The following is a 27,921-nucleotide window of genomic DNA, read 5'->3' on the forward strand; positions in this document are numbered from 1 at the left end:
AGGACAACCCCACCTTGGGACTGTGGATTCTTTTCCCACCGGCCTTGGCCCCTTCTGTTGAGGTCCCCCAGAACCCTGGACCTGCTACCATTTGGACAGGGACAATTCTAGGACTCTCACTTGTGACTGGGTTTCGTCCCTGTTTTCCCTGACTTCCCTGTCTCTGCCTGTCCTAACCCTCAAAAGAGCCCTGTGCGGGGATTGGTTAGGATTGGGAGTGGGGTAGTGAAGAGTGGAGACAGCACCTTCAACCACACCTGACAGTGGGGCTACGCCCCTAGGCCCAGGGGTGGGGTGGAAAGAGGACTGCAGAGCGCCAGCCTCCCTGTGGCCGCCCCGTGAAGGCTGGCTGTCCCAGCACAGGCCCTTCTGTGGGTAGAGTGGGGATGGTGGGATGGGGAGGCTTTGTGACAGCCAGCATGCACTGGGCTGGGCATGAGCCAGGCTCTATGCCACAGTCTTTACACACTCTCCCTTTACACACATGCAACTCGGAGAGGCAGGTGCTATTGTGATTCCCATTTTAGAGATGTGAACACTGAGGCAGGGAGGTTTGGTAACTTGTAGCAGGGAAGGCCGTGGGACTGAAATTTGAAGCCAGGTGCTCTGAGCCTAGACCAGACTCCTTATCACAGGGCTGCTTGCCTGTTTGCCGGTGAGGTGGAGGCTGCCCCACTCCAGGAAGTGCAGCTTCAGGGCTATTTTCCCCGGTGCTCCGCCCTTCCCAGGCGTGGCCAAGCCTCCCACCATCCCTACTCCTTTGATGCTCTACCTTTTCCTTGCCACCCAGGAAAGCAAATTGGAAAGCCAGTGATGAAAGGGATGTTATAGGAACTTCCTTAACTCTGCTCTAAATCTACAGAAACAGTAAGTTGTTCCCAAATTTGGGTACTTAATCTTAGCCACAGGCTGGACACACATCCATGAGAATCAGAGCCTACTAAAAAGAAGGAGCCCCAGAGGGAGAGCCGCACGTGTATTCTGAGCGGTGTGCTGTCACTCCCCCGCACTGTCTCTTCCTTTACCTTTGAGGTGGGGCTTACAGCTGTGACCATTTCACAGGTGAGGAAACTGAGGCCCTGAGGACGTTATTTTATTGCTGTTGTTACAACAGGTGGAATGATGCTTTGCCATGCTCTCCAACGGATGGAGCTAATTTGGTGTTTCCGGTGTTTCCTTGGCTCTCAGCATGGCCTGGACCCCAGGCAACAGGTTGCCAGCCCAGAGCTCCCCTCCCTGCTGTGGTGTCCACCAGCAGGGCTAGCTGTGTAGACACTGGGGCAGTGAGAAGTGCTGGCTGTGTAGTCCTGGTGAGTGTCTGCCCCTTGGGCTTGGTGTGCCCATCACAGCCTGAGGGGGTCTGGCTGGGGGCACCCACCAGGCACTGACCACCGGGACAGATGGTACAGGTGCAGTGCTGGGACCTCAGCAGGGCCAGGAATGCAGAGGGTCTCAGGGCTGCTGGGTTGGCGGGCACATCAAAGGCGGCATGGCGAGGGCCTCAAGTAGGGCTTAGGGGCTGAGGGGTCTGGGCCCCCTCAACATGGGGGTGCTCCCCTGCCACTGGTCCAGAGGCCCCTTGCTCAGGGCTGCAGTCCAGGTTGTGCTGCTGTCCATCCTTGAGGCCGGTGGGTGTGCAGGACCCCAGGTTTGTAGGGGCTGCAGGACAGGGTGGATGGGACGTGTGTCAGACCCTGCATCTTCCCGGCCTAATCTGCTTCTTCATGGCAGGGCAGGGGCAAAGCTGGGAGACCCTTCCCCTTGGCAGACCCTTCCTTGACTCGTCTGTCCTGTTTTGCTCCCTCCCCTCTGCTAGCCCACACCTTTGGAACCACCCATTTCAGTCGGAGAAATTGTGCTTCTAGTACTGTGAGTCTTGGCCATGAATCTTAACTGCCAAACTAGGCCAGATCCTGGGAAGCTGGGATCCCTGTCTTTCCCTCTACGCACGTGGGATGGGATTGGGGGGCATTCTAGAGCATTGGGGTGAAATTGCCCAAACAGAATACCTGGTCCATAGTAACCATAGCCTTTGCCAGCTGCCCTTCCCCGGGGCCGGCGCACACCTTAGCAGAAGCAGTGCTGGGGCTTGCCCTGGGATTCTCTGAGGCTCGCTGCCCGGTATCTTGAGGAGGTGATCATGGGTTTTTCCAGTTGTGGTTTGGGAGGGCCATGACAGGGGCGGGGGTGGGGATGATTGGCTTTAGGGTGAGAGGCACCCCCATCAGGTTGTGGTCTCAGGCAGAGGCCCAGATGAGACCCCTTTGGTTCACCACGCCTGGCTCTGCCTCCGCCATCTCAGCCAGGTGGCTTACTCTGCCCAGGTGAGCGGGCCTTTGCTGCAGAGAAGGTGGTAACGTGAGGTGTGTGACTGCCTTCTGGGACGGTGGCCACCGTGTAAGAAGGCTTGAGTAGGCAAGAGGATGGCAGGTGCTGGGACCGTCTGGAGGTCCGGCTTCTTCTTGGTACTAGACGGCCTTCCTCGTTGCGAGGCGTTGCGCAGTAGACTCAGAATTTCTCGCAGGTCCTGGCTGCCGCGTACCTGGCCACCTCTTCTCGTGGGGGCCTCTGGAGGGGCGCTCCTCCCGGCCCTGGGTGTGGCTTGTGGCGGCCTCCACTTTCAGGACGCAGACTTGGCCTCGCTGGCCTGTGTCAGGCAGTCTTTAATCCTTCTTTTGTGTCGTCACAGGCTGACATGAGAGTTCACAAGAGAAGAGAGTACCTGGGCTATGTAATTAAGTCGCACACTTGGCACGGAGAGCCAGTTTTAACGCACGTATCCCATTTGCTGGCTTTTCCAGTCCTTTGTCCCCGGCCCAGGCCCACGGACTAATTACAAGGTGTGGGCTCTGGGGCGGTTCAGCGGCCTGGCCGGCCGCGCTGAGTCGTGCCTGCTCCCGGGTGCTGGGAGGGGCCGTGGCCCACCTGCTGGGGGCGACCTCCGCGATGGACGTGTGGATCTGCCCTGGGGAGGGGGGTGTGGGAGCCCAGGTTGGGGGGTCATCGCTGGGGGAGATGTATGAATTCTCCCATGCACGAGCAGGTTGGGCTGGCCTGTGGGGTGGGCTGCAGCGGTCCAAGGGGAAGAAGGAAGGCAGAGCAGGGGCAGAGCAGGGGCAGAGCTCCTGCCAGGGCGCTGGGGATGTGAGGAAGTGCATCCTGGGGAGGCGGGCTCTCTGGTGACCATGGGGTGGTTCCCAGAAGTGACCCTGCCCTGGCTGAGCCTCTCTGTTTGGGGCTTTGTGGAGGGGACTCCTTTCTTCCCAGAGGCAGGCGCAGAGGGAGTAGAGCATTGGACTCACGATCACAGCATATCACGGGGGAAGAGCCCATCAAGCCCCTGTCATGGTGAATCCCAGGGGTCGATCGTACACGGGGAGCCTGGGTACTGTGCGTGTGCACGGGGCACCAAGAACAGCTCCCCCGGCTCCTGGACTTGGTTCTGGATGAATATTAGTTGTCACGTGCATTACACTCCACATTTCCTACTGTCTTACTTGCCTTAGATTTTAGAATAGACTTGAGGGATGGTCTGCCTGGCTCAAGTCTCTTAAATAAAGTGTCCATAAAATTTGAATGAAATGTTTTCCTCCCAGAGCTATCCCACCAATAAGCGAGACACGTTCATGGTTGTTTCTATTGGTTCCTGAGTGTGCCTGGAGTGGGGGCAGATAAGCAGTGCTGCTTGGGGGGCCCATGACATTCTCCACTGGCATTTCACCCCCTGAGGAGTACTGGAGTAGTAACAGCTAACATTACTGAGAGCCAGACTGTGCCAGGACCTCCTGGGCTCTCGATGTTCCTTATTTTAATCCTCAGACAACATCTTGAGGTAGGGGCTATCAGGCGAGGCGGCTGAGGCACAGAGAGGGTAAGTGACATGCCTCAGATCACATAGTAAGGAAACAGTGGTCCAGGATTGGGAGGTGGGCTGTCAGTTGCCAGATGGTCTCCACAAGGCAGGGCTGAGCAACATCCTTACCTGGCTTATCCTGGTTCCCCGAGCCCCATGGAGCCGAGCTCCAGGATGGCTGTCGGCGCGGCCCCACTGACAAAGGCCCAAGCAGAGACCCTTGCACGGTCTCTACACCTCTGTGCCCTGAGATCCTCGAGTAACCAGGCCCAGCTCTCCTGTCCTGTCCCCTGGCTGCCTGCCTCTTACAAAACCAGGTGCAGGAGGACAGTTCACCTATTCCGAGAAAGGCTTTAGACTAGAAACTAACTGTGCTTTAAAAGTATGAACGCGAACCTCAGTCCCACAGAGAGCAGCTGGACCCTTACAGGTGCAGCTGGTGCTCCTGCTTATGGCGCAGCCGGCCCCTGTGCCAGGCGACACAGCCACAGTGGGCAGCTGTGTGTGTGGCAGGGAAGAGCTGTCCAGGCAGAGGGCCGGCCTCGCCAGGGAGCCCCCTGAGCTCTGGGCCCGCAGCCGTGAACACCTTGGCTGAAGCAGGCAGGCTCTGCCCGAGTCCCATAGTCTGGGCGGGGACTCTGGGATTCCTGAGCCAGGCGGAGGGTCTAATTCAGTTTGTGTGCCCCATGGGACCCAGCCCAGAGCTGCCTTGGGCCTCAGTAAGCACTTGTTTCTAGATGTTTATTTTGGGGTTTAATGAAAAGCAAACGAGATAATCCCTGCACTTGTATAGGGGCCAAGTTCTCAGTGTCCTTTGGTGGGCAGATTGTCCTCATCCTCACAGGGGTCCGGCGAGAGTGCCTCAACTTACACGCCCCTCACCAGCTCCTCAGACCTCTGCACCTTTGCACACGCCATTCCCTCTGCCTGGACTGCCTTCCCATCTCCGGTCCTTGACCTGGGCTGGTTATCACCTACCTGGCCTTCAGGTCTCAACTGGGGTGTCTCTTCCTCCCAGGGCTTTCTCTGATCCCCACTAAGTCTGGATCGGGCCCCTCCCCTGGGCTCTCAAGGACCCAGTGCAAAGCCTAAGTGGGCGGTTCCCCCCTCTAGGTGACAAGGACTGTCTCGTCTTCACTGTTGGATCCCGAGTTTGTCATGTGATTGTAAGAACAAGTGACAGTTGCAACAATAACGATCATAAGCACTCCATAAACGTCAGCTCTGTGCCAGGCACTGTTCTCAGCGTTTGACAGATGTTTACTTCTCACATCACCCCCGGGAGGCAGGTACTCTTCTTATCTCCATTTGGCACATAGGGAAACAGGCGTGAGGTCTCTAACTTGCCCACAGTGGTACAGCTAGTAAGGACTGGAGCTGGGATCCAAACCCATGACTACTGTCCTCTTAACCACATGCCAGGCTGCCTCCCATGGGTGGCATCTGGAGACATTTGATCAATATCTCATCATTCAACAGAATAGTTCTGTCCACCTCTCCAGATAAGGGCTGAGGCTCAGGGTGAAGGGGCTTGGCTAAGATCATGTTACTGGCAGTGAGTAGCAGGGTAACTCCAGCCCACCCTGGACCACAAGCTCCTGAGGGCAGGAACTCAGACCACTTTCTCCTTCTGTGTGTCACCAGCTTCTGGCTTGGAGTCTGGGGCATAGAAGGGGCTCATCTCTAGGGATGACAACCTGTCAGTTACATCTGTACTCCCAGCGCTGGGAAGTGGGCCTCCTGATTGGGAGCCTCTGCAAAGAGGTGTTTTGGGTCGAAGGCTGTCGGATGAATGGCCTTGGACTTGGCAGGCAGGCAGGGGCCATGGTGCAGGGGTCTGAGGTGGAGGGAAGACCCACGCTTCTGCTTCCGGCCTTGTGCGGGGCTTTCCTTCTGGCGGGACCTGAGTTCACCTTTGTCTGAGAGCATCGCTATCTGGGAATGCCCGCAGGGATCTGGGGCTGGAGACTTTCTTAGCAGCCCCCAGCAGGAAAGGAGGTGCCTGTCTCAGAAGGTAAGGTTTTGTTTTCCGGGTAGCCTGGAGTGAAGAGACATTTGTGAACTCCCCATAGGCCTGGAGGCCCCTCCCCCTGGCGGTGAGCAAACACGGGCGCCGCAGGTAGATGCGCGGTGGTGTGGTCTTTTGTTGGGCACACCTGGCTCAAACATCTCACAGGATGGGAGTGACTCTGTCAGTCCCTCTGCCCTGCATAGCAGCACGGAGTCATTTCAGACACTCTCGTCTGGGCTCTGACAGCTGTGTCAGCTTCTGGCCTCACTCAGAGGTGAAAGGCACGTCGAAAACGAGGTTTCAACCTGCAGCCTGCGGCCTTCCTGCCTGTCCGAGTCCTGCTGCCCCGGCCCCTGCCGCATGTCTGTCCTCTCTGCTTGCCTTAGCACCAGTGTCCAAGGCCCAGCCCATCACACGTTCCTTGATAGGCCCCAGACAAAGAATAACCTCGTGTGTCATGCACTCTTTTCTCCAGAGAAGTCCAGAGCCCTCTTTAAACAGGAATTGAAAAGTTAGTGTCACCAGGTTAAATCATTATACCAAATGCCCTGCAAGGGACACTGACCACAGTCAGGGTGGATTTCCTCATCATGCACGCCGAGGTCAGCAGCAAGCCAGAAAAAGGGCAGATCAAATGTTGTTCTCGCCGGCCCTTGAGCCGAGAATTGAGAAATCTGTAATTAAGCTGTTCAATAAAATCATTTTTGATAATTCTCTTTTGTACTAATAAGTCACGTCACCTGCTGAAAACTCAAGCTTTGCTCACCTTAGGCTTATTATTATAATAATAACTGGAGGGATCACCTCCTCTTTGTAAACTAGCAGCACAATGGCTGTTAAATCAAAAAGAGAGCTGTAATTTACTTTAAGATTCAGGGATTTTGTATGTGCAAGTAGGCTGCAATTATGAAACAAATACTATAATTATAACCGCTCTAGAAAAGTGAATGAGGCAGTAACTAGCTGAGATGTGTTTTTTGGTTAGAAAATACATTATCTCAGTTCTGAGCAAACTCTGCTGGGCCTCCTGTCCCTGGGTTCTTGGGAGCTGAACCCAAGAACGATTAAAAGTCTGAAAAGCTCCATCTCCACCTGGTTTTCTGAGGGAGCAAGAGGCTGACACTTTCATGGATGAGCAGGGATGTCCCCCGGAAGTCAGGCAGGTGAGGGGCTGAAGGACTGGGAGCCAAAGCCAGCAGGGAGGCAGTTACCTGCTCTGCCCTCCAATTGCCTCTCCTCCACCTGCGCCCCACAGGAGGGCCAGGTGTGTAGCCTGCCCCCATCCCTGCTGAACTGGTTGACTTTTGTCCTTGAGTGTCAGAGCTGCCCTGCATTTGGAGCCTCCACTGGGCTCTGCCAGATCAGATCTCCTGCTGGTGACACATGCCCAGGAGAGCACGGCACTCCTTTCTTGTTTCCCCTTTTGGAATATACTCTAGAACCCACAATTAGAACCCATAAAATGAGTTCTCTTTATCCAGGGATGTGTTTTTCTAAGAGACAGTTTTAACTCCTGGTACAACGTTTTTGAGGGCATCACCGAAACATCTCAGGACTTGCTAGATGTCTTGAGACCTCTCTGGATTCTTGGTGGGTGGTCTGACACTCAAAGTTTTCCCACGGCTGCATGGTAGGAATTCAGAAATGTTGAACATAGACTGACATCTGACCTGCCTGGGGTAACACAGAGACAGAAGATAGGACCCAGTGTTAGAATTCATGGGTCACTTTTCTCATTATAGAACCAAATTCAGGGTCATGTGGCTTTTTTAATAGGTATATTGATTGGAAACAAGGTTTAAGTATTTGAGAAAAATCAGACTCTTGACAAAAGTGTGAAGTTAAAAGGACTTTGCCACCTTGATTAAAAAACACATCAGCAAAAGCAAAATTCCTTATTAGAATGTGAGCTCTGTGAGGTTAAGCACCTGCCTGTTCTGTCTGTTCACTGCTGCTTCTCCAGCCCTTGGAACAGTATTTAGATCGTATAAATGCTTAATAAATAAGAATGAACATCCTTAAGAATAATTGGGCTTACTTTAAGTCTTCCCTGTCAGAATGAGACGTGCAGCATGGATACGCATTTGTGGTTAGGGTCCAAGGTCCCGTGGAAAATACTTCCTTTGGAGGGAAAGAGAAAGGACCGAAGTGCCTGTGTTCACCAAGTGGACCTTCCAGGTCTTGTTGCCCAGGAATCGCAGAAGCAACAGCTGTTGATTTTTAAGGGTGCTGCTTTAGTGAGAACCACGCTGCAGATTTTTGTTTAACACTTCCCAGCCTCTTTGGGTGGTGTTAGTATCAGTTGTCTAACGTAAACCTCAGCCAGAGTTTGTACTGTAGTCATGTATGTCTAAATATGTCTGTATTTATTTATGTACATAGATAGCAAAGATCAATATAGGCTGAGAATTTAAAGCATTAATTTTATAAGTATCATAGTAGATTGTGTTGTACTGTCTGCTCATCTGAGCTCATGTCAGATATGTAACTGAGTAAATATAACTCATTTTCAGGGATGCAAATGGGGCTTGCCTGTTGTTTGTTGCTCTGTAGGTCCAAGGCATCGGATCACACAGCTGTAAATCATACCCTTGAATCCTGGCTACGGTGTGCGTGTGCAGTTGCACCCTTCTTGCCCCATGGGACTTGTGCTCTGAGGCTGCAAATGAATATGTGTGTATTTTTCTTTTTTAAATGGGCTTCTAGAGAAGAATTTCTGTTTGAGGGTTCAGTAAATGACTTGGCATTGATCGGGACAGACTAGGTCTTCTGTGGGTGTGGTTGACCCTAGGTGTGGACATGGGAGTCTCTGAGAGGTTTTGAGCCAGCCTCCCTGAGCCTCACATTCACCAGGGGGGCAGCTTGAAGCTAGCTGGGAGCTGCTGACCCTGGGTTCTTAGGGTCTCACTACCCTATGTACCCACGGAGCAGAGTTAAGGCCCCCAGCCTTCTCCCACTTTGAGGTTCTTGCTCTGGACTGGCATGGGTGCTTCCTGCAAGGGTATCTCAAGACCCTTGGCTCTCTTCTCTCCAGGGCAGACATGCTGGCAGAGGATTGGTTTCTGAACCACCAGGCTTTGGTTGGGCCGATTGATCAGAATAAACACCCAACACATCCTATCAGTCATTGGGGCCCTTTTCCTCTCCCTCTGAATGCTAAGGGTTTCGTCTGCATTAATACAGCTATTGTGGGCCTGATAAATGGGAAAGAGGCACCAGCAGTCTGAAAGGTCTCGTGGTGACAGAAGCTGCCTGCAGGATGCACAGCTCGGGTGGGGTGTACACAGTGAGGGTTCGGGCCCAGGTGAATCAGCGCCAGCCCGGGAAATGCAGCGGCGTTGATGGATGGCCAGGGTTCTCGGATGCACCCCTGACACTATTTGCGCAAACAGGGAACTCAAATGAATGGGGTTTTCACGAGCTTATATAAGTCAGTTGGCAACGCACAGTGCCCCAGCTGTGTGGCGTGACAGGACAGGGCCTTGCGTTCCTGTTTAGAGACAGGTGACTTTAAGAACCAGTTTGCCTGTGTCAGGACTTGAAATGGTTTGCTCTGCCCTTCTGTTGTCATAACCCCCCTTTTCTCTTTGCCTTTCTCTTTGTCAAAACTTTCTTTGCAAAGGGATTCTTATAACTGGGACAGTAAGGCTACTGTTGCTTCCAGCAGCTACCCAAGAGGTTTGCTTTTCTCTGGGACACTGACTTCCTTGAAAGACGTGTCAGGGAGGGGACAGCAGGTGTGTGTGGCTGCGTGCTCTGAGAGGTGGTGGTGGGGGGATGGGTGCAGGGTGGGGCTGGGCTGGAAACCCACCTCGGTGCATTCCTGGGATCATCTCCAGCTGTCTGTCTTGGCTCCGTGAGTCGGGCGTGGAATCCACAGGGAATAAACTCACGCTCACACAACACTCCCCCAGTGCCTGGCACGTAGTAGGCCTCTCATATGCTCCTTCCATCTGCCTATTGTAAGGTAGGCAGGGCAGGAGTTATTGTCACGTGTAAAGGTAACAGAGTTGGAGAGGGGATGTGACCCTTGCAAGGTCTCCCGGCCTGCCAGAGCAGGACTGGCCTGGAATCCTGGTCCAGGGCATTTCAGGGCCATGCCCCTGCTGCCACCTTCCTGGCCTGGCACGTGGCCCTCTGCCCTACTGGCCTCCTGGAGACCCAGGGGCAGAGAGAGAGGGACTCCTGAGATGCGGAACCTGTTATTTTGAGAACACATCCATGTGTGGGCAAGCCCTTTTGTCAAAGCTAGGGCATCATCTCGTCCCTTGGTGCTTTGGAACATGCTTATAGTAATTCAAATCTGACTGCATTCCACAACTGAGTCTTTTTTTTTTAATAAATCCATGATATATTATTGCTTTATTTTACCTTGTTCAGGAAATTCCTTAAGCTGTCTTAGTTCAGAAGCAGACTGAGTGATTTATAGAGCCTCAGGTTTTTGTTAGATAACAATAAGCATCTTACAGACAGGCAAATTCAGTATTATTTATTTATTTTTATTTTTTTATTTTTGGCTGTGTCGGGTCTTAGTTGCGGCACGTGGGATCTTTCGTTGCAGTGCGTGGGCTTCTCTCTAGTTGTGGCGTGCGGGTTTTCTCTTCTCTAGTTGTGGCGCGGGCTCCAGAGCGCGTGGGCTCTGTAGTTTGCGGCATGTGGGCTCTAGTTGAGGCGCGAGCTCAGTAGTTGTGGCTCACAGGCTTAGTTGCCCCGCAGCATGTGGGATCTTAGTTCCCTGACCAGGGATTGAACCCACATCCCCTGCATTGGAAGGCTGATTCTTAACCACTGGACCACCAGGGAAGTCCCATGACTGAGTCTTTTTATCACTACTGAGATTATGGAAACCATTAGTTTTATACAGAGGCAAGCATCTCATCCAAGCCTTTGTACTAAATTTATCATTTATGTGTAAGAAAAAACTGATTTTTTCCTTATTAAAAAGCAGTATATGATTATTGTGGAAAGTTAGAAAATTCAGAGAGAGAAAAATTTTTAGTGATCGCACCACCTTGGTATATAAGATGAGATCGTGCTAACTACATGACATTTTGTAACCTGGATTTTCCTCTTATTTAATTGTGAATGTTTGTGACTGCCATTGGATATTCTTGAACATCTTCTCTAGGGCTGCAGACCATCCTCTCATTGGTTGGAACCGTATTTTGTGGATGGATATGTATAGGCTGCTTTTACGTTTGTGTTCTCAACATGAGTGAACATCCTTATGGCTAAGGATGGTTAAGACTCTGCTTACATTTATTATTCAACAAATATTTGTTGAGCGCAAGGCACATTTTTTTTGTTGTTGAGATAAATTCTTAGAAGTGGGTTTTCTGAGTTAAATCATATGAGTGCTTTTATTTATTTTTATTTATTTATTTATTTATATTTATTTTTTTATGAGTGAAAAGTTTAAAGAGTGCAAGAAGGAATAGAGTGAAAACTTGAAGACCCTCAACCTCTGCTCTCTAAAAATAACCACTGTTAACAGTTTCTAGGTATCCTTGTGTGTGTATGTGGTATCCTTTTTAATATAAATTGATTAATTACTTTTATAACAGCATGAACAGTGATTGTTCTACTTAATAATGTGTCCTGGGCAACTTCACAGCATGACATCAGCACGGCAGCTTCATGGCATAGCTGTATCAGTCTCTTATCAATGGACTTTTTTTTTTTTTTATTACAGAGCATGCCTCAGTGAACATCCTTATGTCTTGGTTTAGTTGTGCAAGTATAACTGTAGGAGAAATGCTAGAAGTAGAATTGCTGCGTTGGAGAGCTATGCCCATTTATAATTTTTACAGCTGTTGCTAAATCAATGCGCATGTTTGAAATCGTCACATGTATTGCTAATCATTTTCCAGAAAGGCTCTATCTGTTTACACTCTTATCAGCAGAGTCTAAGAATGTCTGTTTCCCAACATCTTTCACTAACTGTGGATTATCAATTTAAAAAATGTCTATTTATTAGGTAAAAAAGAAGGCATTTAATATTAATACATTGATTTGTATTCCTCCGTTATTAGCATGACGTCCTCCTTATAGCGGAGATAGTGCTTCAGAGCAAACTTTTTTTTTTTTTTTAAAGGCTAAATTCATTTGCTAACTGGGTAGCTTGGGTACATTGAACGTCAGTTTCCTTATCTGCAAAATGGGGATAATGATATCTACCTCTCAGGGTTGCGGAGCAAACATCTTGTGAATGCTTCGTCCTGCCTTCCTGACAGGAAGGGTCACCTTGTGCAGTCCAAGGAATGGTCCCCACTTCTACATGTAAGCCTGTGGTTTGCCTCTGCCTTTGGAAGGTCGTCCTGGTAACAGCCCTGTGCCTTTCTGGTGAGGTGCCTTCTGGTGTTGTGTTTTTACCCAACGTTGTCATTCTTTCAAGTTGTCAGCTCCTCCAATCACCTCCCCGGCCTCCCCCCTCCCCTGGTGCCTGAGGCCCCAGGATCACTTTAGCTTTGGCTCGTTTTGAAGGGGGGTGGGGACATGAGCTACCTTGTGGTGGGCAAGTCTTAGGACCCCTTTCTGAAAACAGGATAGGGCTTTGCTGAGCGCCTACCAGGCACCGGGCACTGTGCTGGCTACTTAACATGGCTTATTCCAATGACTCCTTCTGGAAGGCCTGCCATGAGGACGTTATTATCTTCGTTCACAGAGGTTTAGAGTGGTCACGGACTTTCCCAGAGTCACACAGCTAGTTGGCAGCGGAGCCCAGAGCCTGTGCTCCTTCGGTCACTGCACGCTGCTGAGGACCGGTGGGTCCCCAGCTTATGCCTATTAGGAGTCTGGAACCCCACCACCAGGGGAGCTCTGTTAGTCAAGACCGGAAGGATGCTTGGGCCTCATGCAGGCTGCAAAGGACAGGTCCCAGGCAAGGGACAGAACTCCCCCACTTAACTGCAGTGGTGACCATCACCCCAGCCTCACTAGGTCCAGGCCAGCTAGGTCCCTCTCCAGGTCCCAGCCAAGCGTTCCAAAGTGGGCCTCTGGGGTGCAGTCACGTGGTGCCAGGGAGATAGAGTCCTGCTCCCAACGGGACAGACACTTCAGGGCCAGCACAGCCTGCCAGCGACTGTGGCCAAGGTTCCCAGCTCAGGAAGCAGGGAGTGGGATCCACTCACAGGCTCCCAGCTTTCTGGAGTGGTCCCTCCCTAGCCCGTGTTGACTGGGCCACACACTCTCCTATATTCTCTGGATGATATTTTATTTCTAAAAATGAAAACAAGTTCGAATTATTTTAGTATTTATTTTTTCTTATTTCTAAATCTTTGTTTTTTTTCTGCTGATACTCAGTATAAAAAGTCCAAACAATAGAGTACATAACATATTTAGGTGTTCAATAAATACTTGAAGAACAAATGAATGTAATATAGAAAGTGTAAGTTGCCTTGGTCTCTCTCCCAGAAACAACCATTGTCAGTAGCTGGCTGAATAAAGTTCAACATTTTTTCTAGGATATATTATATATACTTGTTATTTACACGAATGGACTCATATGACACATATTGTTCTGCATTCATTTGGTAACACCTTGGGCATCTTTCTACATCATCTGCACACAAAGCTCCACCTCCTTGCACATACCTGTTTTGTGTTTCGCTGTATGCATGGCTTACAATTTATTTAAGTCCTTTATTGATGAACACTGGGATGTTTCCAACTTTTCATTTTTTCAAACAATGTTGCAAATGGTGTAATATTTTGAATGGTCTCTGAAATGAATAGAAAAATTCTGGAGCATGTTAACTCTCTACTAGAAATGATTGATCACCTGCTTTTCAGAAGCCTTTGCTGATCCAGCCACTCGGAATTCAGTCCCTGTCTCCTGGGTCCTACTGCCCATGACTTGCTTCTTTACCCTCTACTTGTTCCACAGCCTGGCATGGCTAGGCGTCTGAGCTGTCAACAGTGGCAAGCTCGCTGCTTTCTCTGTCCTTCTTTTCCTTTTTTGGTGGTGGTGGTGGAATTTGTTTTTGCTTTTTAAATTTAGTTTTCATTTGTTACTGAAGTTCAACATGAATTAAATACTTACACAACACTTGTTATGAAAAAGAAGCTCCCCTTACCCTACATACTCATCTATCCTCATTTCCACTTCCTAGGGACAGCCAATTTCAACCTTTTATCTGATTTTTTTGGGTATTGACTTCTGTAACTCTACCAAACATGTTTGTATTGCTACTTTAACTTTTTTCAGTTTTAAGCTTTGTCTATTGACTTCTCACCGTGGAAGGCGAGCATTTATACTTCTTGTTCACGTGTTACACACATGTCCTCTTATAGTGCCCCACATGCTCCCAGGAGAGTTACATTGTATGTTTGATAGATCAGCATTCAGTGTTTACACTATTTGGCCTATGTCATATGAAACTATGAGTATTTTCCTTTGGCTACACAATGTTTTGTGTTTAACCACAATTAAAAATTGTTGTTTTTATTTGTGTAATTTTCTATGCATTCATCACTATTTTGTCTGTACACTATACCCTAGTTATGTAAATCTCCTTAGTATATTCAGACACATGAGTATTTTACGAGGTTCATCTCCCTGAGAAAGTCTCCCCTGGAGCCTTCTGACTTGCCGTGGTCTGGACTGGCTCTCCTCTGTGTTTGGTATACATCCTGAGCTTTTCCTTCACCATCACCATGGGAATTGGTTGCACTTCTCTTCTAAGTAGGATTTCCTGTCTCTCGTATCCCATGCCTTTGGCAGAGCACAGTCTCTGTGGCTTCCTGATAAAGTGTGTGGTGGAGGTAAGGTTTTTTAAACCTTGTACATGTTACAAACTCTTTATTTTCCCTTCACACTTAGCTTGATAGTTTGGCTGGGTATAGAACTCTAATTTGGAAATAATTTTCCTTAAGAATTCTGAAGGCTTTGCCCATTGCCTTTTAGCTTCTGAAGTTGCTGTTGAAAATTCTGATGCCATTTTGGTGCTCCACATCTTTCGTGTGAAACCTGTTGCTATTTCCTCTCTAGAAGCTTCTAGGAACTTTTTTTATTTAAATAAATAAATTTATTTATTTATTTATTTATGGCTGCATTGGGTCTTTGTTGCTGTGCACGGGCTTTCTCTAGTTGCAGCGAGTGGGGGCTACTCTTTGTTGCAGTGCACGGGCTTCTCATTGTGGTGGCTTCTCTTGTTGCAGAGCACGGGCTCTAGGCGCGTGGGCTTCAGTAGTTGTGGCATGTGGGCTCAGTAGTTGTGGCTTGCGGACTCTAGAGTGCAGGCTCAGTAGTTGTGGCTCACGGGCTTAGTTGCTCTGCGGCATGTGGGATCTTCCTGGACCAGGGCTCGAACCGGTGTCCCCTGCATTGGCAGGCGGATTCTTAACCACTGCACCACCAGGGAAGTCCCTGTCCTCTATCTTTGATAGCAGAGAATTTCCTCTCATGTCTCATAATCCTTGCCTGTCCACTCATACTCACTAAAAAGCGAGTTGGAAGCTGTGTACATGTGTTGTTCACAGAACAACAGTCCTTTTGTAGGACTTCTGACTCTTTTCTCTAGAGCTAGAGGGATGACCCAGGGAAGCCACCTCCATTCTGCAGCTTTGAGGATGTCTGCCAGGCTCCCAGCATTCTGGGAATCTGATGGGGGAAGAAGGGAAGGGGTCTCAGCATTCAGAGTGTAAACTGTCATTTAATTCCTCGGTTTTTGGTATGGTATTCCTGCTCTCACCCGTGCTTGGTGTCCCTAAGCCAGAGTCCCTGTGCTAAACCCTTCACAGAAAAGAATCCCCCCATCTTCTGCCAGCAAGGAGAGTGCAGTAACCTGGCTGCAGGGAGTTGGAGAGGGGATCTGTACACCCAAAAGCGGGTTATAAGGGCTTTCAGCCAGCCGTCCTGCACTCAGCCTTACCTTTCACAGGCCCCTGGTGCCTCTAATTCCTAAGGCTTTGTATAATTCTAGAGTGAACATCAGTTAGCTTTTTGGCTTTCTTCACTGCTGACGTAGGATTTAGTTTACTTAGGTCTGTGAAGTCAGTTCCTCTCATCCATCTGCTTTCTAGTTTCCAGAATTTTGTTGCTGTCGTTTCTTCTCTTGTTCTTCCTGTCCACGGGGGTGTAGGCCTGTTTTTTTCTTACGTAGTTCTTTATTGGAATGGGATATCGTTACTACCTCTTTGATAATGCATAATTGTTATAAAAATTTAAAGCAATCCAAAGTCACCGAAACTCCCTCATAGTCTGCCTTCTCCATCCATAGCTGCTCAAGTATTTATCCTTCCAATAGTTTTGCCTTTGTGAATTATGCGCGTGTGTATGCCAAAATACTCACATGTATAAACACACACACACACTTCACATATACGTGAAACCATGCTATACTGTACTATTCTGTAACCCGTCCTTCCTCCCCCCCTTACTAGATCTTGGACATCTTTCACTCATAAATTAGGAGCTACTGCTTTCTCTTTACCAAGCTGCATCGTGTTCTGTTATACTATAACTTATAAATCCAGGCCGTTATTAATGGACAGTTAGAATGTTTCCAATTTTTTGTTACTGTAAAGAGAGCTGCTCTGATTTTCAGTGTACCCAAATCTTTGCATGCCTGTGTTTTTGTCTCCTTAGGTATTTCCTTGAAATGAATTGCCAAATGGACATGCACTGATAAGATACTGGCAGATAGTGCCAGATTGCCCTCCAGAGGCATGTGCAATTTATACTCTGCTCCTAGGTAAGTGAGGGACTTTTTTCCTTGCCTCTTTACCTGCTCCTGTCTTATCACCCTTTAACTGTTGCCAATAGGTTGGGTGAAAAGGGTATCTTATTGCTGCTTTGATTTGCATTTCTTTGAAGAGTGAGGCTGAGCCTTTCTGTGTGTCGTGGCCATTGTGTGAACTGCTTGCTTTCTGTGTGGTGTTTTATTTTCTCTTCTGAAGGAAGTCCTCAGATCCCGGTTCATCCCCAGTTTTGCTACCTGGACGTCGTGGGTTCCCGGGGTCCAGAGACCGGCAGGCTGTGTGGCGGTGGGAAGAGGCACAGTGCTGGTGGGTGGGGTGGGGGGTGGTCCAGAGAGCAGTGTGCCCTCCCCAGGTTCTCCCCTCTCCCCCCCACAAAAGCACTTAATTGGAGATGGGCACAGCCTTGTCCCCCATCAGCACAGGCCTGCCGCTGACAGGTCCCAGGGGCAGCGTGACCCTCTGGGCTGCTTGACTCATGGGGCTGCTCTGCACAGGGCCCGGTGAGCAGCCAAGTCCTGGGTGGTGATTCTGGCACCGGTCTGAGGTTTGGCATTTGCCAGGGTTTACATTCCACAAAGACGGTTACCTTTTCTTTTCTTTTTTTAACCTTTAAGAAATTGTGAAATGCAACACATATAGAAAATGTTCAGTTTAACAAATTATTATAAAGCAAACAGCCGTGTAACCACCTCCCTGGGAGACAGTTGACTTTTAACGACACTGTGGTAACTGGAGCTGGCACCTTGCCCCTCGACTGTTGGGCTGTCCGTGCCCCTCCGGCCCACCCCAGGTCTCGGGGCCAGGGCGGGGCTGCCCCTGGTCGTCGGAGGACCCCTCAGGTGTGGCAGCTCTGGAGTAGGGCGCTGGAGTCTGGCTGGTGGGGGGAGGATGGGTCTGTGACTTGTGTTTCCTCTCTCAGCTCCCCATCACTGACCTGTGTCCTGACAGACTCAAGGAACATTCAGACCTCAGGAATTTGAGTGGAACCCAGGGAGCAAGAGGAGTCCAGAGATCCGGAGTGTGAAGCCCTGGGCAGGCCTGAAGGCCAGGTCTGGCTGGCTCGGGGTTGGGGGTCTAGCCACGAAGCATTGACCCTCCGCGGCGGAGCCTGGCCCTCCTGCCTAGCCTGACAGGGAGAAAGGCCGGGTAGGGTGGGTGCAGCCTCCCTCTCACTGGGAGGGTTTGGAGGGGATTGCCCTCCATGTGAGAGATTGCCCTCCTGGATTGGACTGGGAGGGAAGACGGGCACTGTGTGCTTGGTACTCTGGGATGGGCCAGCTGAAGAGCATTCCTGTCCCTGGTGGGGACGCCTTCCCTTTGCTGTACCAGCCCTGTGGTTCTTCTCTAGATGGGATGTCTTCCCCCGATGGGCAGCCCCCAAGTGGAAGGCCCTTGTCCATTAAAGCGCAGCCCTTACACACGGGAGATGGGCCTCGCCCACTTGCCTGCCTCTGCTTCTTTCCCTCTCGGCCGCCCCCTCACCTGTTCAGCCCACATGGAGCTTCCCACTGTCTTCCAGGCACTGGGTGGCAGTGAGGGGCAGGACAGACTCCGTCCCTGCCCTTGTGGGGCTAATGGTCCAGGGCAGCGCTGTCCAGTAGACTTGTCTGTGATGGAATGTTCCCTCTGGCGCTGGGTGGTGCAGGGAGGAGATGGAGAGAAGGAAGTGGGACCCTCAGGGCTGTTGGGGGCACAGGGCTTGGCATGGAGCAGTGCTGGCCGGGGAAGGCTTCCTGCACAAACTAGTCCTCATGGCAAGCCCAGCGGAGGGGCCAGGAAGTGAGATCAAGGTGGGGGGAACGGCATGTGCAAATGTGTGGTGAGCAGGGGTGGTCCGCACTGCTGAATGGATGGAAGGGCAGCACCGCCGGGGGGGGGGCGGTGCGAGGGAGGGCCCAGGAGAGGGGTGGCGGTGGGCGCTGGGAGAGGTGGGCAGGGGGAGAACCGGTGAGTCACACAGAGGGCTTTACCTGCACGGGCATTTGGTTACGGACCTGACAGGGGAAGATCTGCACTTTAAGAAGAGCGCCCTGGCCGCTGTGGGGAAGGAGAAGGGTCTGGAGGGAGGGACCAGGTAGGAAGCTGCTGTGGTCATCCTGGCGGTAGGCAGTGGCAGCAGGTGGGAGGGACAGAACTGGAGGCGGAATCAGCACGACTTGCTGATGGAGTGGATGCTGAGGGGGAGGGAAAAGGAGGGGACGTGAGCTTGACTCCCTCAAGCTTCTTGCTTGACAACACGGGTGAGGAGGAGCCACCCCTGGAGCTGGGCAGTCCTGCTGGAGGAGCAGGTGTGCAGGGGAAAATGTTGAGTTCCATTTGGGTGAGCTGGGCTTGAGGTTCCTCAGGGCCACCCAGTAGGCCTTTGGATGGAGGAGTCTGGGGCTAGTGGAGACTTCTGGGCTGGGGAAAGAACTGAGAGCGTCACCGGCCTGGGGTCCACCATCATGGGTCTGCTCACCTCTGGTTCTGCCCCCTAAGCTGTCGCTCTCAAGGTGCCCTGGACCAGCCCAGCCTGGGGAAAGTGTGGTCCTGACCAGGGTGTGGACATAGCTCACTGATGTCTACTTGGGATGCGTCTGTGTGGGCGCCTGTGTGTACCTGTGTGTAGTGGGGGCTTTTGCATGCAAATTAGGGTGAAGGGGGCTGGGGGCAGAGGAGGGAGTAGCAAGAAGGTGCAAAGTGCAGCTTGTCCCGGAAAGATGAATTTTGCCGTGCGGGGTTGGGCTCTCCTCATGGATGCCCGCTGATCCTGGAGGCTCTGGGCATTGGCTGATGGGAGAAGAGTTGTGTCAGCCCCTACACTCTGTCTCCTGACCGGATTGTGTGACAGACTCATTTTCTTGGGGATTATGCTCTGACCACCAGCCCGTGGGTTGCCTAATTATACCAGTGTCCCTGGGGGACCAGAACCTTGGCATACAAACTGAAATTCAGTACATGCCAAACCCAATTTGAGCTATTTAGGTATGGATGGTGTTCTTGGGCCCTACAGGGTATGTTCCAACTTAGCTATCCCCCACTGCCAGCCCCTTGTCCTTGCCAGTCTGTGGGCAGTCTGGACTTGGCTCCTGCTTTTGGTAGGGAATGCATGCATTTGGTATTCAGAGGTACAGAAACTGGCCATGTGATACCAGGATAGCATGTTCTATTGAGTCTCTTGGATGGGACTCTGGGCTAAGATTTTAGACTCATTTTGTCCTGATCTTCAGCAGTGACAGCTGGAGAGTCCACATTGATGGTGAGGACCCAGCCCACAGGGGGAGCTGTAGGGGGATCAATAATCTTGGTCTGTGGCCTTATCCTGGGCAACCAGCCAGGGCCCCTGACTTGGCCATGTACATAGTGGAGTCAGATGCATGAGCACAGCTGTCTCAGGAAATCTAGCCCCAGGGTCAGGTTTGCTTAGGATGCTTGTGGTTTCCTCTCTCTGCATCCATAACCCAGGTCTACAGACTCTGCCTCTATACTTTCTCCCAAATGTGTCTACTTCTCTCCCCCCTGAGCCACTGCCACTGCTCTAGTTCAAGCCTTCATCATCTCTCACAAATCTCCACTTTCTCTGATCAGGCTGAACCTCCTTGGCAGCTGGACCTGATCCTGTGACTCTTATCTTTGACCTCTTTGGAGATTCTGTTTCTTTTACCTAGAATGTTCCCATCCCTCTACCTCACTCCTCTCTGCATGGCCAATTTCTGGGCATTTAATGCCTGGCATGTATTGGTTATTCGTATGTTTCTCAAATGAATAAATAAAATTAATGTGAATTGAATCCTTTTGCCCTTGACTGTCATTTCATAAGGCAGTCTTCTCTTACTCCCCTCTTTATTTTATGGTGCACCCACACTCTGTGTTAGTAAGTGTAAATATGTGTTCATTTGGCCAGACTCTGTATCCCGGGGTTATGGGGAACAGCATCTGTCACATGCTGCATGTCGACAAATATTGTTGAATTAAGTTGAGTAATGTTATCTTTCCATACTGAGAAAAACCAGTGAACCTCTATTAGAACCTTCTTATCGGACACTTTTCCTGATATTTGGATTCTTCTGATGGTGAGATTTTGTGTTTTGATTTTCAGTCTCTGGTCTCATGGAGAAGGTGGCTTGTGAACCTAGAGGATGGGAAGGTTTGATCCTGAGAAGATAAAGTAGAGAAGGTCATTTCAGGCAGAGAGAAAGTCTTGAGCTAATGTGAGAAGGTGAGATGTATTCTTTTCCAACTCAACCCATAAGTCATCACCCCAGTATCCAATTTGATGGCTCTAAACTGTCAGTAGTCTGACTTCAAACTTCTTTCTTGAGCTTAGTTCCCTCTGAATGTGACCTGGCTCCCCACCTTCATTTTCTGCTACTTCTTGCCTCCGACTTTGCTCGGATTGCTGCCCTTGCCCAGGATGCTGTTTCTCAGGGCACATGTCTTGAAAGCCTGAACATTTCCACCTTCCGTTGGAATTGTGATTTTTAGCACCTGCACATTTTGCATCTTTCGTACTGTTCCTCAGCTGCATGTATCTTGCAATTCAAGTGACTTCATGCTCCATCCGTCCACACAATGTCCTTTAGTTCTTTGTTTATTTGTGAGTCTAACAGACAGCTAAAGTCCTTGTTGCTGCCAGGGTCTACGGAGGAGTCAAGGGCATAAGATCTGGTCTCTGACCCCGTGAGGTTCATGGTCTACCTGAGGAGTGGAGACATGGGAGGAATGGCTCCTCATGGTATTATACAGGTCAGAAAGGGAGCAATTGACCATGGATTCTAGCTGGGAGCATCGGGCAGGGCTTCATGGAGGAAGGAGCCTATGGGTTGAGTCATGGCATATGAGGAAGGGGTTTGGTCCCATGAAGTTGGGGTAGAGAAGACTTCCAGGTGGGACAGCCTTGAGCAAATTTAAGAAGACAGGAGAGTAGGGGCGTGTAGAGGGTGTGTAGGTGTTCAGCTGATGCATGGAAGTGAGATAGGAGACTATGTCTGGAAAAGTAGTCAGGGTCTGGATCTTGAGGTAATGGAAGAACTCCCTCTGGGGATGGAGAACACTTGCTGGTATTGAGCAGTGAGGTGTGTTGCTAATTTTGATAAGTCAACATAAAAAAGTTAAAGAAAGGTGATCAGGCACCATAGGGAAGATAGTTTGGAGTGGAGAGAAGTGACAGTGGGGGGCCAGGCAGAGATGTTTTGGTGTTGAGGAGAGTGAGGGCCCCCAGCACCTGGTGACCCCTGCCTGGGTCTCAGGAATCACAGATGGAATGAAATTGTGGGAGCTGTACCCAGTGACTTCAAAGGAGCCAGCAGAGTGTTGCAGACTATGGGGTCTCCCGAGAAGAGGAGAGGGTGTCACCCCATCTACCCAGGCTGGGATCAGGCTTCCCTGTTTTACTTTAGACACTTTTGTATCATTTGAAATTTTTACAAAAAATACATACCTACCAATTAAAATGATGAACACTTTGTTCTAACTCAAAACAAGAAAGGACAGGATGCCTGATGTAATCTGAGTGGTGACGGGATCCAGGGAGCTGACCTCTATGAAATAGTTTTGAACTGTAGTGGGTCAAGGGTATCTGGTTGCAGGGTGAGATGAGGTGTCTTTAGAAAGCCACTGCACCTGGTCAGTGCCTGGTTGGAAAAAGGATGTCAGGTTATGATACAAGACAAACTGTCGTCATGGATTAAAACACTTCTGCAAGGGGCTTCCCTGGTGGCGCAGTGGTTGAGAGTCTGCCTGCCAATGCAGGGGACACGGGTTCGAGCCCTGGTCTGGAAAGATCCCACATGCCGCAGAGCAACTAGGCCCGTGAGCCACAATTACTGAGCCTGCTCATCTGGAGCCTGTGCTCCGCAACAAGAGAGGCCACGATAGTGAGAGGCCCGCGCACCGCGATGAAGAGTGGCCCCCGCTTGCCGCAACTAGAGAAAGCCCTCGCACAGAAACGAAGACCCAACATAGCAATCACTCACTCACTCACTCAATCAATAAATCTTTAAAACAAAACAAAACAAAACACTTCTGCAATCCAAGAGTAACAGTCATTTCTTAGAACATTTGCTAATCTTTAAAAAATTTTACCAATGTGAAACAGATCAACTGCTTGAGACTGGCTTCTTAAAGGTTAGGTATTCATTCGTGTATTCACTTAACTGATATTTAATTGATTCATTGAACTGATCCACTGATAGTAACCCCTGCAGAACCAGAAGGCAAGGTAAAGAAGGTGGGTCCCCAAGAAAGTGGGAGCTAAAAAGTTTAACTTTTTAACCCATGTGGATTAAGATGCTGTAGTTCCTGGGAGTTTGAAAAGCATCTTGAAGTGCAGGTTTATTCTTATGTTTATTATTGTCAGATTAATGTGAAAAACACTAAAAAAATGCCACTTATAAAGGAAAAGTCACAGTTGTGTGGTGTTTTATGGGGACCCCCACATTTTACGGGGGCTGCATGTCTTGGGCTCACGTATACAGGGGAGGAAGAGGCGGGAGGTGGGACCAAAGATGTGAGGTAGGAGGGGCAGGGGAGAAACCAGCAGGCATTGTCCTCCGACAGTGATGCCATCGTAAAATCCGGGGTGCTGGTGAAGCATGCAGGTTGGATGCCCACCCCCAGAGATTCACATCCAGAAACCTGGTCTGGCGCAGCCCACAGGTTTAACCAGTTGTCCACCCAGGAGGTTCTGAGGAGGAGCCATGACCCAGAGAAGGCAGCCCCAATCTTGCACTTTCCAAAGATGCCTAGTGGGGCATGAGTCCCTTCTGTTTCAGGGCCACACTGGATTCGTCCACTTGGGAGGATGGAGCTTTCAGACCCCTCCATCCAATCCCACAGTCATTTCTTCAGCTCTGTATGTTCTAGGTGTCAAATTCCAGAGGTCTGGGAGTCAAAGGCAGGCTTGTGAGGGCCAGACAGCAGGCCGTGGACATGCTGTGGGCTCTGCAGGGCAGAATGGCTCCTGGAGGGGGAGGCCTTGAAGGGCTGGGAAAATCCTGGGAACCAAGAGGCACTGAGCAGGGAGGAATGAGACTGTCCTCAGTTCCAGATGGGCGGCAGAGGTCCCATGCTGCTCTACACTGCTGCCTCAGGACTCTGCAGGGGGCTGTGGCTCCACACACCCGTTACTCTTCGTCTATTCCGGACCCTGACCAGAGGGTACGTTGGAAGGTTCTGATACCCTGTAACAGAACAAGTGCTGATGTGAGAGTTGGAGGGGGTTAAGAAATCATTTTATCAGCCATCTCAGGTACAGAGAGGTAAACCAAAGCCTAGAGAGGAGAGATGACCCATGGGGAACTGAAAGGAAAATGGGCTATGAAATCAGACAGAAATGGGTCCTTCTCCACCTCTGCCATCCCAGCTGGATGACCTTGAACAGATCATGTGGCCTCTCTATGCCTCACTCCGCTCCTCTGTATGATGGAATAATAATACTCACACCTTAGGCTTTGTTATCAGGATTCAGCATCACTTTTTTCAGAGCTTGGCACCCAGTAGGCATTACTGCTGTTGATACCCAGAGCCTGGGTCAGTGGTGGCTAGACTGGGACCGGCTCCCCGACCCCCAGTCCAGTGTTCTGGTCTGTGGCCTGCTGCTGCTGGGACCCCCTGATGCTCTCAGCCTGGTCAGGCCCTTGCTCCAGTGATGACAGTTGGGATTGGGATGTGGGGCAGTGAGCGGGCTCTGTTTGCTAACTTTGTATATTGCTTAATAAGGAAAACATGGCTTGTCCTGGCAATCAGTGGATCCGGCCATATATGGGGAAAAGGAGTAACTTGGATGTGGTCAAGGACGCAATTCTGAGTTCTTATTTAAAACAAAATCAAAGACAATATGGAATTGCCACTCTTCTTTGTCCAGTTCGGTTATGGAGTGATTTCTGGTTATAAATAGGCAACATTTTTCAGGGTGAGCTTTAGAAATAGCTGCGAACTGTTTGGGGAGCAAATCCTTTCCATACTTGAAAGAACTTGGCATAGAGCAAGAGTCCCCATGCAGGGAGAGAAAGCACTGTTTTTCAGGCATGCAGAGCAGATTGAGGCCTTCTGTGGCCCAGCCATCCCCAGACTGAACACCAAGCCCTGTGGGCTGGGACAGGCTGTGGTGACAGCTTCTCATCAATTTTAAATCTGGGGCCCTTCTGGCCTCTCTGCGGCGGGGCACCCACTCTCTTTCCTGCAACTGTCTGCTTCTTGGTGTCTGCATCACCTCCATTCCTTAGCCATCACTTACTCATTAGTTCATTGACTCACTCGAGCACCTACTGAGCGCTCACCCTGCCAGGCAGTGCTCCTGACTTCCTCCTGCTCCTTTTTCCTCCTCGCTGGTGGCTTTGCTCTTCTGGCTGCTCCTGGTTCATGGCTATTGCCCTGGGCTCTGTCCTTGGTCCTTTTCTTTTCTCCCTCTGTGCCCTCTCCTGTTTCCTCTTGGCCTATTTTCACAGCATTGTGGTTAAGAGGGACCAGTCTGCCTGGGGCCAGTCCTGGCTCTAAAATTTCCAAGCTGTGTGACCTTTAACAAGTCACTCAACTTCTCTGAGACATAGTTTCCTCACCTGTAAACTGGGGATGATAATGGTGCTTTCTTCTAGGGTGGTTATGAGGACCGACTGAGCTAATCTCTATAAAGCTCCTTGAACACTGCCCAACAGCAGGTCAGTGCTCAGAAAGCTTAGGCACTGCCGTTGTTTGCTGATGACACCCAGTTCTCTCACTAGATGCCATCTTTGCCCTGACCACCACTCCTGACAGGAACGAGTCAGGCTGAGCTCCTACCGTGTGCCATCACGTGCTTGGCACTCAGCAGGGGATGTGGCATTGAGGAAGACGTAGTCCAGGACATGACCAGCCACTGCAGTGTGTGTCCTGCCAGGTAGCTGGTGCCCCCCAACCCCACACTCAGGCTGACGGTCTTTGTCCACACCCTCTTTCCAGCTCTGCTGCCTCTTCCACGGACAGTACCCTCATGGGGGTTAATTAGGCCAAGGGCATGAGAAAGAGACAAGAAATGTCCAGGTTTCCAGCCTGGGTGGAGGTTGCTGCCACCCATTCTGCTTCTGAAATATTTCTTGATTCTTTATCTCCTCTCCATGGCCACGGCCCCCGCCTGGGTCTGGCCTCACCACGGCTCCTCTACCCCTGTGATCTCTCTGTAAAGCCTCTTCCACTTCCTCTAACTCATCCTCTGGCCTCACCTGGTCAACGTCAGGCCAGGCCTGGGTAAAGCTCTTCAGAGGTTTCCCATCATCTGCGGCCAGGTCTTACGGTGCTCCTGCAGCCTCAGCCTCCTCTGCCTGGGGACGGCCCCAAGCGCGAGCCCTGTGACTGTTGACCTCCTTTCCTCCTGTTTGCCGAGAGCCCAGCCCCACAGGATCCTACCTGGTGCTGCCTCCTGGGGAGGGAAGGCTGGAGGGTGCAGAGGCTGCCACGGGAGCGTGGGCTGAGTGACCCACCGTGTTCCAGCCCTGGCTTTCACCAGGCAGAGCAAAATTACTAAATGATTATCTCCTTGAGTTCTTGGCGGCTCCCCAGTTCTGTCCCTGCTCCGTTTCACACACTCTCTCCCATCACCGCTCATGTTCTGGCCAGAACAGACTCAGACACCTCTTGGCAGGGACCTCTTTTTGGGCTTGTCCTATGGGTGTTTCTTCCCTGGATTCCAAGGTTGACTTTACCTGTTTCCCAGATTGGACCTTCAGACCTTCCTGAACTGTCTGCAGCCCCTGTCCCAGGCACCACTCTGACCTTCAGCTGGCCGATGTGAGTGCCTGCCCCTCTGACCTGCCTCTGTGGAGTCCCTTCTCCCCACCTGGCCGTGTGCTTCTGGAGGGCAGGACTCTCTCCTCCTCATCTCCTCTCAGAGAGGAGCAAGCACAGAGCTGGCACACAGCCCTCGGCCCCTGAGCCTTCCTGCCCATGCAGCTGCCTCCTTGGGGGTGGGCATGGGTCTCTTCTACCTGGGGTTCCATTTTAACCTTTGTTTGAGCAGAGATCTCTATGCTAAGACCTTCTTCAGGGAAGACCTGAGAACCTCTGGGCTAGTTGATCTGATCTCTCAAATTGCCTTATCAGATTCTCCTATGCCCTGGGTACTTCTTGCCTGCCTTCTTGCCTGCCTTCTCCCTGACCTGCATGGGGCCCTTAGTTTTGATGCCTCGTGACCCATGTCCATGTGCACATAGGGGGTGGATTCTGAACCGAAGCCTGGGCCGAGGAGGCCTCTAAATCTTAGGCGTGGCCAATCTAGCAGGTGGACCCTGCATGTGTTGGGACCAGCGTGTGGGTCCTGGACGGAAAACTCTGCCCAGGGGTTGGCCTGGCTCCTGAGCTATCATATCTCCACCCAGATGCTGGGGCCTCCGTGCCCACCTGTTAACATGGGGGGCCTTCCTGCCCGAGATGTTGGAGGAAATCACAGTATAGCCACCCTCTCCCCTCCCCACCCTGGGGAGGGGAGGTGGCCAGGGTGTGATTCACAAGCCCCCTGCCCTCCATCCCAGAGCATGAAGGTCATCTCCTCTGGGTGTGTGCAGCCTCTTCTCTGGATTGGTCCTCAGAACCCCAGCCATATCACCCCGTCCCTCACACAGTGGGCAAGGTGGAGCCATTCCATTGTTTTCCAAGGGCCGTGCTCAACCGCATCCGCACCTCCCAGATGGCATCTTGCTGCCACTCTTGTGACATTTGCTGATGGAGCCTAGAGCTTTCCAGCTCTCTGGCTGGTTTACATAGTTACAGAGTGTTCTGTGACTATCACAACTTAACGTGGCTAGTCTTCCCTTCATGTATATTTAGGTTGCTGTTTCCAATTTTTCTTTATTATAAACAAACTTCAAGGAACATCTTTGTAGGTCTATGTCTTTGTAGGGCCAAAGGCTATGTACATTTATTATGTTGTTACATGATGCCAAATTGTCCCTCTCAAAGGACACTCATACTGCATGAGAAGGTGTTTCCCGACACCCCAGACAACCTCAGTTTTGTTCGTGTTTTCATTTTTTGCCTATATGGAAGTAGAAAAATTATACATTGTGCCTATTTGCATTTATTTGATTCTTAGTGGCTGTTTTGAATTTCTTTTTTTTTTAAAATTTAGCTATAGTTGATTTACAATATTGTGTTAGTTCACGTGTACAGCTTCAGATTCTTTTCCATTATAGGTTATTACAAGATATTGAACATAGTTCCCTGTGCTATATAGTAAATCCTTACTGGTTATCTATTTTATAGAATGAGCTCGTGGATTATTACATACGCATATGGGAGTCCATGGATTTTTTTTTAAAATTTTATTTATTTATTTATTTATTTATTTATGGCTGTGTTGGGTCTCCGTTTCTGTGCAAGGGCTTTCTCTAGTTGCGGCAAGTGGGGG

The sequence above is a fragment of the Balaenoptera borealis genome, assembly GCF_965194805.1.
Source record: "Balaenoptera borealis genome assembly, chromosome: 2".
NCBI lineage: Eukaryota > Metazoa > Chordata > Mammalia > Artiodactyla > Balaenopteridae > Balaenoptera > Balaenoptera borealis.